Source organism: Tamandua tetradactyla, chromosome 18, assembly GCF_023851605.1.
Source record: "Tamandua tetradactyla isolate mTamTet1 chromosome 18, mTamTet1.pri, whole genome shotgun sequence".
Taxonomy (NCBI): Eukaryota; Metazoa; Chordata; class Mammalia; order Pilosa; family Myrmecophagidae; genus Tamandua; species Tamandua tetradactyla.
In genome coordinates this window covers 15589325-15601925 of record NC_135344.1, presented here as the reverse complement: position 1 = coordinate 15601925, position 12601 = coordinate 15589325, and positions in this window count along the sequence as shown.

Sequence of the window (12601 nt, the reverse complement as noted above, 5' to 3'; positions counted from 1 at the left end):
CTAGGAGAAATTGGGGAATTTTAAAAAAATTTTGCTTTTCTTCTTTCTACTTAATTTCCTGAATTTCTTTTTTTCACTGCAGCCCTTTATTTTTCAGATGCAAGAATGAAGGAGAACATAGAGAGAATGGGATAATACTGGGAATATTGGATACTGGAAACTATCAAGGCGAAGAAGCTGGGCATCTTTACTTATGCCTTAGTTGAATTTTTGAAAATAAAGCTTGTGGACTAGATGAAACCCAAACACCTATGAGTTTCCAAAGGCATATGCGTCCTTTAAAGGTGTTTATATGTAGAATATGCAAATCCCATAGTTATTTATGTGTTTGCGAGTGGATGTTTTTATTTATTTATTTATTTATTTATTTATGTATTTTTGTGGGGGGATGGAACACGAATTTCTGGTCCCCTGTGAAAAATTAATTAAAATTTGTTCCATTATAACTATTCTAGTCTTTTAAATAAACCATTTTTGGCAACCATGTACCCATTAATCTACTATTCTAGCATGTATTGAGCAACTACTGTAAATGAAAATTTGTACTTGATGGGATTTTGGAGGTAGGTTATAGGAGAAGAAGCCATGAGTCCAGTGAAAAAAAGCATAATTAACTATTTAAAATTTATGGTTCCTGAAAAGAACTTTATTACTCTATCCAAAGCAAAACAAAACTAAGCAAAATAAACAAACAAACAAAATCCACAGGAGATTACTTTCTTACAAATAAGAAAAAATATTTATTTTTTTATGTAATTAATTATGATTTTTAACATTCAACATTAAATGGAGGAAACCACCTCTATAAAATGTTGACTGAAGAGCAGGACAACATAAAGATGAAATTGGGTTCAATTTGAAAAATACCTGAAAAACATTCAGGTGAGCCCATACAATACTCTGTTCCTCTGAAACTTCTGAGTAACTAGTTCCCTTTTCTCTGCAGTGATAATGCTTTTATACATTTGGAAAGGCTGAACCCTGCTTAGTTGTAACCTCACAGAGGGCTATAGTAAATTTACTTGTTTATAAAGAGTAATTCAAACATTAAGAATCAGCAAAGGTCAGGTTGCCTCTGGGTCACAAGCACATTTGTATTCAGAATCAAGTGCTGTCCCTGGCTTTCCTATGGACAAGCTCTCAACTTGACAAGGAGTAATTGAAATGCAGGCCACAATGGGGCTTTCAATGTATTTCAAAGACAAAAATTAAGAGCACTCAATTCTATACAGAAGGGTTTTGAAATTACTTGGAGCTCAATCTTTTGCACTTAGTCCTGAAGTTTCCATGATTTCAAAGTTACTTATGTCAGTGAATTACTGCTTTCTTTATTTTTTTAATTACACTTTTCCAAACCTAAAGATATGATATGTACAATAAAACCCACAATAAAAAAGAAAACTTTGGTGAGCAGTTTAAAAGAAAATTAATTTTACAAACACTATGATTGGGATTGAAGTTTCTGGAATTCTGCTTTGCCCTGCCTTGCATTTCTGACCAGTACACTCCAGAATTTTTATATATGGCCTCCAGAAAGGAGGGTGGTCTATTTCTTTGTAAGAGAGGTTAAGTCTGATCTACAGAAGGTTTTGCAAAGGCAGTGTCCAGGCTAAACATTAGAACTTTCTTCTTCGAGGTAATGTGAACCAATGCATCTTGCACTTAATTCCCTGTTTTTGCCAACATAGGAAAACTTGAATTTTTATATTTCTTCACCTGTACTCTCAACCCCACTGTATCTATGTACCTCACTGCCATTACCCCTTTGTTCGTCAATCCCTATTTCCTAAATCCCTTCTTCAGTCTTATGAAGTTATTCAGCATTAGAAAATGTGTTATACCCATACTCACTTGCCAAACTCCAACACTATTTAATTCTAACTATGCCAAGTCTGTGATAAATGTCCAAACAAGTATGGAAAAAATACATAATTATGCTGACTGGTCTCATATTAAATCCACAACTATATCCCAAAAAGAGCATTCTTTGAGACTTAAATAATTGATTCATTAATTTTACAGTAGAGAATTTATGGGTTTAGAGAGAAATCATGTAGAATATACATGGGTCCCGTCTATCCCCTTTCACACACAGTTTTCCCTATTAGTAACAACTTGCATTAGTGTAGCCATGAAAATGTCCAAATTAAGGCATCAACAGGACCACGACTTCTCTGAAGACCTTTTGCCCAAAGCTTGGGCTCTTCTGTCAGATAGCAAGTTGCATGGCAAAGTCTGCTGGTCCTGCCCTCCCGGGTGTTGTTGCTTCAGCTTCTGGCTTCAGTGACTTCTTCTCAGTGTCTCTGGGGCTTTTTGTGTGAACTCTTAATCTCATCCCTTCTGTATGGTTTTATCCTCTTAAAAAGGGCTCCAGCAAGAGGATCAAGGCCCACCCTGAGTAAGGGAGGTCACATCTCAATTGAAATAACTTGATCAAAGGTCCCATCTACAAAAGATTCTGCAACACAGGAATGGATTAAAAGAACATGACCTTTACTGGGGCCAGCTTCTAGCTACCACATAGGCTTTCTAACAATTTTTTATGCTAGTAACATATATACAACCTAAAATTTCCCCATTAACCACATTCAAATATATAGTTCACTGGTCAATTACATATACCATGTTGTACGACCATCACCATCTTCTATTATCAAAATTTGTCCATCAACCCAAACAGAAACTCTGTTGGCATAAATTGTTGTGCCATTAACAATTAATTAATTTCCCATTCTCTATCCCTATCTCAGCCCCTGGCAACCCATTTTCTGGTTTCCAATACTATGGCTTTGTTTATTCTAATTATTTCATATTATTGAGATCATGCAATATTTCTCATTTAGCTTATTTTTACTCAATATTATGTCTTCAGGGTTTATCCATATATTTGCATGTATCCTTTATATAACTGAGTTATTTTTCCATTTTAAGTATATTCCACATTGTGTCTATCCATTCATCAGCTGACAGACACTTGGGTTGCTTTCATATTTGGTATTTTGTGAATAATGCCACTATGAATATCAGTGAGCAAATATCTGTTTGAGTTTGCTTTCAATTTGGAGGGGGATGATTATTCCTAAAGTTGGATTGCCAGGTTATATGTTAAGTCAATATTTAACTTTCTGAGGAGCCACCAATTTGTTTTCCAGAGAAGATGTACCATTGCACATTTCCAACAACAAAGAATGAGTGTTCCTATTTCTTGCTATTTTTCATTTTTTTTTTAAATAGTAGCCATTCTAGTGGGTATCATTCTACTTTCATGATGAAGCTTTGTAATGCATAAAAGCTCTTAATTTTGATAAGGTCCCTTTTATCTATTTTTTCTTTTGTTGTTCATGCTTCTGATATAAAGTTTAAGAAACCATTGCCTATAAAAGTTCTTTTGAAGATGTTTCTCTACATTTTCTTATGGAAATTTAATAGTTTTGGTTCTTATATTTAGGTCTTTGATCCATATTTTGAGTTGATTTTTTTAACGGTGTGAGTTGAGGTAGGGGTTCATTTTCATTCTTTTGCGCATGGATATCCAGTTTCCTTAGCACAATATGTTAAAAGAGACTACCCCTTGCCCATTGAGTGGACTTGGCACCATTGTCAAAATCAATGGGACATAACCAAAATCAACTGGTCATTTCCAAACTCTCAGTAAGTTTCCATTAGTCTATATGTCTGCCCTTGTGTCAGTATCATCCTGTTTTAATGGCTGTAGTTTTGTAATAAGCTTTAAACTAAGGACGTTTGAGTCTTCTAACTCCACTATTCTTTTTCAAGGCGGTTTTAGCTGTCCAAGGCCCCTTACCTTTCCATGTAAATTTAATGATTGGTCTCTCTATTTCTGCAAAGAAAGCTATTGAGATTTTGATCGGGATTTCTTTGAATTTTTTTTTTTTTTTTTTTTTTTTTTTTAGGGAGGAAGGGAAGGAAAGACAGAGAGAAGGAAGGAAGGAAGGAAGGGAGGAAGAAAGGGAAACATCTTTAAACATTTTCTTGTTTTATTGTATTTTGTTTGTTTTGTTTGTTTTTTTTACATGGGCTGGGGCCGGGAATCGAACCGAGGTCCTCCGGCATGGCAGGCAAGCACTTTGCCCGCTGAGCCACCGCGGCCCGCCCTCTTTGAATTTTTAAATCACTTTGAGTAGAATTGGCATCTTAACAATAAGTGTGCTTTTTTTGCTTCATTCTATTAGTATAGCTTATTACCTTAGCTAATTGTCTTGTAGTCAACCAGTCTTGCATACCTGGGATAAATCCCCCTAGATCATGGCCTATAATTCTCTTAATGTACTGTTGAATTAGAATTGCTACTATTTTTTTTTTTTTGAGGAATTTTACTTCTATATTCATAAGAGATATTGGTCTGTAATTTTCTTTTCTTGTGGTATTTTTTATCTGGCTTTTGTATTAGGTTATAATGTCATAGAACAAGTCAGGAAGTTAGCCTTCCTCTTTAATTTTTTTGGAAGCCTTTGAGCAAGATTGGTGTGAATTCATTGGTGAAGCTATTTACATTTAAAAGTAATGACTGAAATGCAGAATTGTCTTCTGCTGTTTTGTTATTTGAATTTCAAATGGAGCTGTGTACCTCAGAAAAACATGTTTTCTTAAACTTAATCCTTTCTATAGATGTGGACCCATTATAAATAAGATCTCTTCAAAATGTTGATTCAGATTCAGGAGTGTGATAATGAAAATGTAAAATGACGCTGGTTTTGTAGCAATCACCTGGTAGGGTTCATCACATGTACATAGCAATTTATGCCACAAGAAAACATGTGCAGGCAGATTTTCACTGCAGTATTATTTGTACTTGCAAAAAACCTGAAACTCAAATAAGCACCCATCAATAGGATGATTTTTAAGAATGAAATATTTTACTAAGGCCATGGATATTCCAAGGCTGCAATACAAATAATGAAGATTTTCTGTCCTCTTGCACAAAACTTAGAATGCTGCATAGGGCATATGTGTTTATAATAGAATCATACTCCATTTTACACAAAAACACATAAAAATGCTTGCATAATTTTATACATATTGAATTTGTATACTCCAGAAATATAAATCCTAATTTAACTGAGGGAGATGGTAATTTGTTTTCTCTAGAACTTTTCCAAAATACGTTTAACATTGTGCAGAAATATATCACCAATGGTAAACACAAATTTTATTATTGCTAAAACAATATATTTGCTTTAGTGTACATTTCTAGCTGATATTCACACTGAGTTTAACTAATGTTGTGGAATGATTATATGCCTTCTAGTATGGTCATATCTGAATATTTTCATATTCATATTAAAAAATTCACATTATTTTATTATAATTAATTTCTACTTTTTATAAAAATTTTTTGGGCATTTTTTGACACTCAAATTTTTGCATGTTTTGATAGATCATTTTATTGGTTAATTATATTTCAGGATATGGATTTTGTTGCAAAATTTTTGTTTATATAGTCAAATATCACACAGATGAAAACTATTTCTCTTATCCCTTGCTTCTAGAAGATGAAAATTTAGTTTCTGGGCAAGCAGCAGAGGCCTCAACTGGGAGCATATTAGAAATGCAAAATCTCAGGCCATTTCCCTAGACCTGCTGAATAAGAATTGACTTTTTAACAAGATCCCCCAAGGATTCATATTCACCTTGGTATTTGGAAAGCACTATTCTAAACCATCCTTTTCCACTGCTAATGTTCTTTATATTTTACAGAATTTCTGCAAGAGTTTAAGTGCATTCTATTCATGCTCCTCCATCAATCCCATGTTTTGAGAAGGAGAAAGAATTATCTCTTGAAAAGATAGTTCTAATTGTGTCCCATCACTTAAATGGCTTCCCCGTGTTCTTAGGAAAAACATTCACACACCAACTACATAGTACCCATACTGGTTTGAATCCATACCCCCAAAAAGCCATGTTCATTTAATCCAATCTTGTGGGGGCAGACATATTCTTGAGTGGGACCTTTTCATTAGATTATTTCCATGGTGCAGTGACCCCACATATCCAAGGCGGGTCTTAATCCACTTACTGGAGTCCTTTAAGAGGGAGGCAATTTGGAGAAAGCACAAATGCTTGGAGACAGAAAATGTCCTGGGAGATGTTAAGTTAAGAGATGAAATCTGGACTTTTGCCCCAGAGAGCTAAGAGAGGACCCACAGACACACTTAAAGAAAGAAACACTCTGGAAAGAAGCAGGAAGGACCCACAGGAGCTGAGAGAGCCATTTTGAAACCAACCCAGTAGAGAAGGGCCAGTAGACATTGCCAAATGCCTTCCCATATGACAGAGAAACCCTGGATGCAATGGTCCTTTCTTGAATGATGATATCTTATTGTTGATGCTTTAATTTGGACATTTTCATGGCCTTAGAACTATAAATTTGTAAGCTAATAAATTCTCTTTGAAAGCACCAACCTTTTCTAGCATATTGCATTCTGGTGGCATCAGCAAACCAAAACAGGGTGGTCCTATTAACAAGAGGCCTTATGATATCCAGTTCCATTGAAACTCAGCTGACTCATCTTGTACAAATCTGAATTGATGTAATTATGACACTGGTACCTTTCTGTCAAACCATGTGCCTAGTTTTTCTTGTTTCACAAGCTTTGCAAACACTTTTCTCTTTGCCTCAAATGGAGGTCTTCCCCAATCACTGACCCAAATTCTCTTCACTTTGCTAGTTTCTGCTTTCCCTTCAGATATGAGCTAAAATATCTCCTCTTTAGGGAAATCTTCCTTAAGCATTATCATTTATCATATGACATTTTATTTTAAAAAGTTTAGATGTTCCTAGAATGTATTCTTTTTACTGAGGTACTGAACATATAAATGGACAACAGTCAGACTATGTATTTGACCCACAGCCTGCAGCAACCAGTCCAGAAATCCAAAGCACTTTTATTCCTGAATGATTAGAACTTGGTCAGTGACTTCCAGTTTCCTTGATTTTTGTCCCCACTTCTAACTCAAGACCCACCAGAGAAAGCCAAGTATGCTCACCCAAGCAACCACAAAAGATGCTCCTCACTTACTTACCTTCCTCCAGCTTCTCCAGGCTAATGACATCAAGTGAAAGCATTGCTGGAGTCTTCCATTTTGTCATATAGTGTTCCGACTCCTCTGCCTGCCTGCCCTTGAGACCCTGAGAAACACAAGTGATAGTGGCTGACTCCCTTGCTATAGCAGGCTTTGACTAAATTGCTTGGTTTTTTGTTTGTTTTGTTTTCATTTGAGTCATTTTTGTTTATTTCCACATTACTAACTTAATGAGTTGAAAATAATTTCTTTATCTTGGACCAAAGTCATCCTGTATAATAGAAATAATAATAAAAGGATACAGAGAAATCCTATTATCTCTATGCTATTCTTTCAGAACTCAGAACTCTCTCTCCAGAATTAGATCATCTATCTTTAAGTACCAAAATAATTTTTTGTTGTCCGTGGCCAGAAGCACAGACACATCAACATAAAACAATGTTTAAAGCATTTTAGAATTAAGGAAAGTATCTTAATTTTTCACTCTTTCAACATTATTCTTTTTTGTCCATCTTTTAAAATAGTTGTCATGGTGTATATATCTGGTTTTTGAATATCAATAAACAAAATAGTGTCTCTAACCTGGGGGTAGTCACTCTAGGAAATTAATTTCAAAATAGTATGCTATTACATTACATTTTTGTACAAGCCATTTTCATAGAAAGCTATATCCCAGTACATTTGACAGAGTTAAATAATGTAATTATGGAATGCAATAATAGAAGCAGGAAGTAGAAAAGGCAGGTTTTTAGATGAGTTTTGAAATGGTAGCTTCAGTAATGTAAAAAGATAAAGTCTATTCCAGATGTCAGTGGCTGCTACAGAGAGGGCTGGGAGCAATGATTTTGCCTGAAGCATCACAGAAAAGATAAATGGATTCCATGATTTTTGGACATATCAATTTTTATTATGCAATTTCAAGCTATGAAACTATGGTTGAAAAAATACAGTTATATCTGAAAATATGTTTGATTTGGATTTAGAGTGAACTGATATTTATTGCAAACCTAGTATGTGTTAGATAGCATGCTAGAGTTTTCACATATATAGTTATTGAGAGATACCAGAAAATCCCTATTCTAAAATGATGTGGAAAACAGCTATGTATGCATGCAAACTCAAGGTACCATATTGTATAATACTAATCATGGCTATATTACATAAACATTAATTGCATTTCTTGATTTGTAAAAGAAACATGTTTTCTGATTACATGCATAATATATATTTCCTATAAAAATTAAACTGAATCAGAAAAGTACAAAAACACAGTGCTAATAAGCCATAATACTAGTATTCAAGATAACTTATTAATTTTTGTAAAGACTCCCAAATTTTGTCTATGTATTTCACAAATAATGTGCATGTGTTTACATGTCATGCCAGTAAGTACACATGAACATATTCACAAGTATATTCATAATACACTACTTATACAGTTTAATATTATAATGCACATCCCATCCAAAATCTCCATTTGATATGTGGGACATGAGCTTAAGTGATGTATTTAAGATAATTCACAATTTAGTGGAGGAAACATTAATAAGGATAAGGTCAATATTAATACAACTTCCAGCTAAGCCATTCTGCCTGTACCACAGAAAGACGGCTCACCTTTTCCTGGTGTCCCACACACACATACTGTGAGTGTGGTACCATAAGATCCTTCTATCCTGATTAGTCAGGTCTAATCAGGCGACATTGTGTTCTGCCTTTGCTCTGGCCTTGTACCACAGTGACCCTGAATATTCTTCATACAAGCAAATTGGGCTATATATTCATATGCTGGGAGAACTGACATTATCCAGATGCCTTATTAAATCAATTGCCTTCCAGAGGATATCCCTTCTTTCCTTTTCTTTTGGGAACAAAGTGAATGCTGCAGCTCTCTGGTTATGCAAAGAAGCTCAGGATTCCACGGAGGCCCAGGTCTTCTAAAGACCTTAAATTTGTATAAAAGTGTTTGGTTTCCTTTGCCTCATCTTTAGAAACCCTGGTTATCATGACTTCTGGGTAAAGTGTCCGTAATCCCTCTATGCTATTATCAGAATATATCAGACCTAAGGGTCATGATGCTGAGCATTTGATGACTCTCTTCTTTCTACCCAATTTGGAGTATTACTCCATCATCCCAAATTAAATCAGATTTTCCAGGGAGGGTCCTGACTCTTTCAAGTTTTTCTCTAATTCCTCTGAACCATTATGGAATTTCTTCTCTTTATTTCTTGCACAAGAACACAATTAAGAGCTAATTTTTACATAAAATATTTCTCTAATTACCACATAACACCGAGAAGTCAGGCTCTTTTCAAGCATCCAGCAGAATTTCTTATATAGAAAGATACTAATCAGGATTTCCATTGAAAGTGAATGGAACTCAACTTGTACAAGATTTAGAAGTTTATTTGTCATAAAGGGAGGACAGGAGTGAAGTTGGCTTTATTCCGGGAAGTGAACAAAGTTATGCCTCTCTTTATCTCATCTTTCTGTGTACGTCACCTCATTTTCTTTTTCTGCAGTTAGGCTTAGTGTATTCTTATTTACATCGGTGTATGAAGAGTTGAGTCAATGTTGTCACAAATAACTTCTACTTAACCCTGCAGTGCCATTTCAAGAAAGATAATAAGACCTTTTTCAGGGATATCAAGTCAGAAATTCTAGAGAAAAAAAGCCCACTGCCACATGCCCATTTCTAGATTTATGTACAGGTGGTGGTAGAGAGTGGGGACTCTAAAGTTTGATTAGCTTACCTTATATCATGTGCTCATCTCCACAGTTGTGGCCTATGATTAGCATCATCCATCAAACCATATGGTTAGAGTCAAAATTATTGTTTCAGTTTTCTAAAGCTATCAAAATGCAATATACCAGAAATGAGTTGGCTCTGTCACAGGAGGTTTATTAGGTTACAAATTTACAGTTCTAAGGTCATAAATAGGTTCAAACTAATGTATCAACAAGAGGATACCTTCACTCAAGTAAGGCCGATCACATCCAGGGGAAGGCACATGGCAAAGTCTGCTTGTCCTTCTCTCCTGGGTTGTTTTCCAAATGGTTCTCTCAGCTCCTGTGTCCTTTCGACCTCTCCTTTTGTGTCTTCTTTATGAGTGCTTTCTCTCTGTGACCTCTCTTAAAAGGACTCCAGGAAAGGGGTGCAAGTGTAGTTCAGTGGTCACATTCTCATCTTCCATGTGGTAGATCTGGGTTCGATTCCTGATCCATACTTCCCAAAAAAACAAATGAAAAAGCAAAACAAACAAACATAAAAAAACAAAAAAATTCAACAAATGGAGCTGCAATAACAGGATACTCACATGGAAAAATAATGAAATGTGAGGTCACTATACAGCATACAAAAAGAAAGGACTCCAGTAAAGGATTAAGACCTACCTTGAATTGGGTGAGTCACATCTCCACCGAAACAACCTAATCAAAAGGTCCCACGCACAGTAAGTCTGTACCCACAAGATTGGATTAGAAGAACATGGCTTTTCTGGGGTACCTAAGAGTTTCAAACCAGCACAATTATTACCAAAATTTATTGAAAGTCTCCCTGAAGGGATAGACATTTATGCCTTATATTAGTAAATGATAACTTCATTTGTTGGTTGATTATAAAATCGTTAGTAGATGTCAATGGATTACTGTAATTCCTGTGATGATAAATGCGCATTATAACAAAGCCTTCCAAGGAGCAGAAAAGAGCCTCTACTCACCGGGAGTAATTTCCTGCATCATTATACTGCAATGGGAGAAAGTTTTGTTTGTTTGTTTCTTAAGAGAAAATCCTCAAATAATGAGACCACTCCTGTCTGTATTACTAGAGAATCAGATCTGGCTTCAGGAAAGAAAATGAGTGACTAAAGCAAAATATTCAAAGACAACGAGAAGCATGTTTTGTTCTGTTTTTTTAAAGAGTATTTTTAAAAAGAAAGCACCATAATTTTTAAGTGCAGGTGAGCAGGGATATATATTTCCTACTGAAATTATGCACAGTGAGCTTCATTACGTATCAGTTATTTGGCAGAAATTCCCCTCTTATTTAATGGTACATCTGTTTATAATTAATCACATTATCCCAGTCTCATCAACAAATAAAATAACCCCATGTGAAAGTAGTACTTCTATAAGACCTAAAACAAATTTAAAAAAATGTTTTAGCATTAGTTTTATCAATCGATACGAATAAACCCTGTGACAAAGGTAGGAAAGTCATTATTCTTGTTTTTCATTTGAAGAAGGTATAACCACAGATTTCGATAATATGTTTAAGAGCATATGTTTGTAATTTTTAATTGAACCCAGAATGCAAAGCTTCTGAATATAAACTCACCATCATTCTACCACCCAGGAATTTGTGTACACACATGTGAGGTCTATTGTCTCCTGCACCCGTGCCTTCTGGCATATTGTTTGTAAGAGACAATTCCTGAATCAGACTGCTACTAGATAAACAAATATGATGCTTTCTCCATTGCTAATGGAGAGATTATGTTTTCAGAAGTTATTTCATCCTTTCTAGAATTCAGAAACCACTGTTAGCATTTGATCTTTCTGTGCTTAACAGAGGAAGTTGAGGCAGAAGAAAATTCTGTGTTGACAGTGTTGTAAAGATGTAATTCTACTTTTCAGCTGTTTTCATTGCTCATGTTCCACGTTTTCTGCATTTTTTAATTAACTTAGGGTTAAAAGACTATTAAGTTTACAGGGAAAAGGAACAATAGTTAATATTTTTTCTATTTAAAATTTTCATTTCGTGATTAACTGCTATTCTAACTACATGGCAACTGGAGAGTAAAACAGGCAATAAAGAAACTGAATCTTTTTAGATGAAATACTTACTGCTGTATCCCAAATGCTTCTTTATCATAAGATTAAAAACTTTAAATCATTGTAAAACTTACACAGGATACTACCATCAAGTGTTATTACTATCCTAGGCAGTTGTGTGAATCTACTGCATTCCATTCCATTCTATTTATGTCTGACCTAAAGATCTGCGGCTTTTCTGCAAAAATATTCATCTATTTCTAATAAACTCATTTAATTGAATTATTTCTCACTGCCCTAATCCAGTTCTTCTTATTCACAGATGAAGTAATTTATTAATGGGATGGGGAAAAACAGAAATATAAATTATTTTCTTCATCTCTGGGATATTTGACTAGGGTAAGATGGAAATTATTTCCAGTACTTGGATATACTCTTTAAAAAAGCAAACAGTAAAGCTACTTGAAGACGGCAAATTTGTCCCAGTAAGAAAAGGAAAAGACCAGGGAAGAAGAAACAAACAGTCCAATTAGTTCTTTGGTGATTGAAAGGAAGAGGTGATGTGGAGATGAGTCACAAAGAGTAGCATAGTCAAAAAGAGAACCTAGAAAGAAATACTGTGGATTACTTTATTTCAACTGCTTTTTCCCCTTTCTGTTAGAATAGTAGAATGGTTAAAAATATTTGGATCTAGGAAGTCCAATCTGTTATATAAATTTGAGGAAATATCATAGCTGTTCTAATTGCATTCAAAAGAAAAAAATATGGCTTCTGGTTGTGGTCA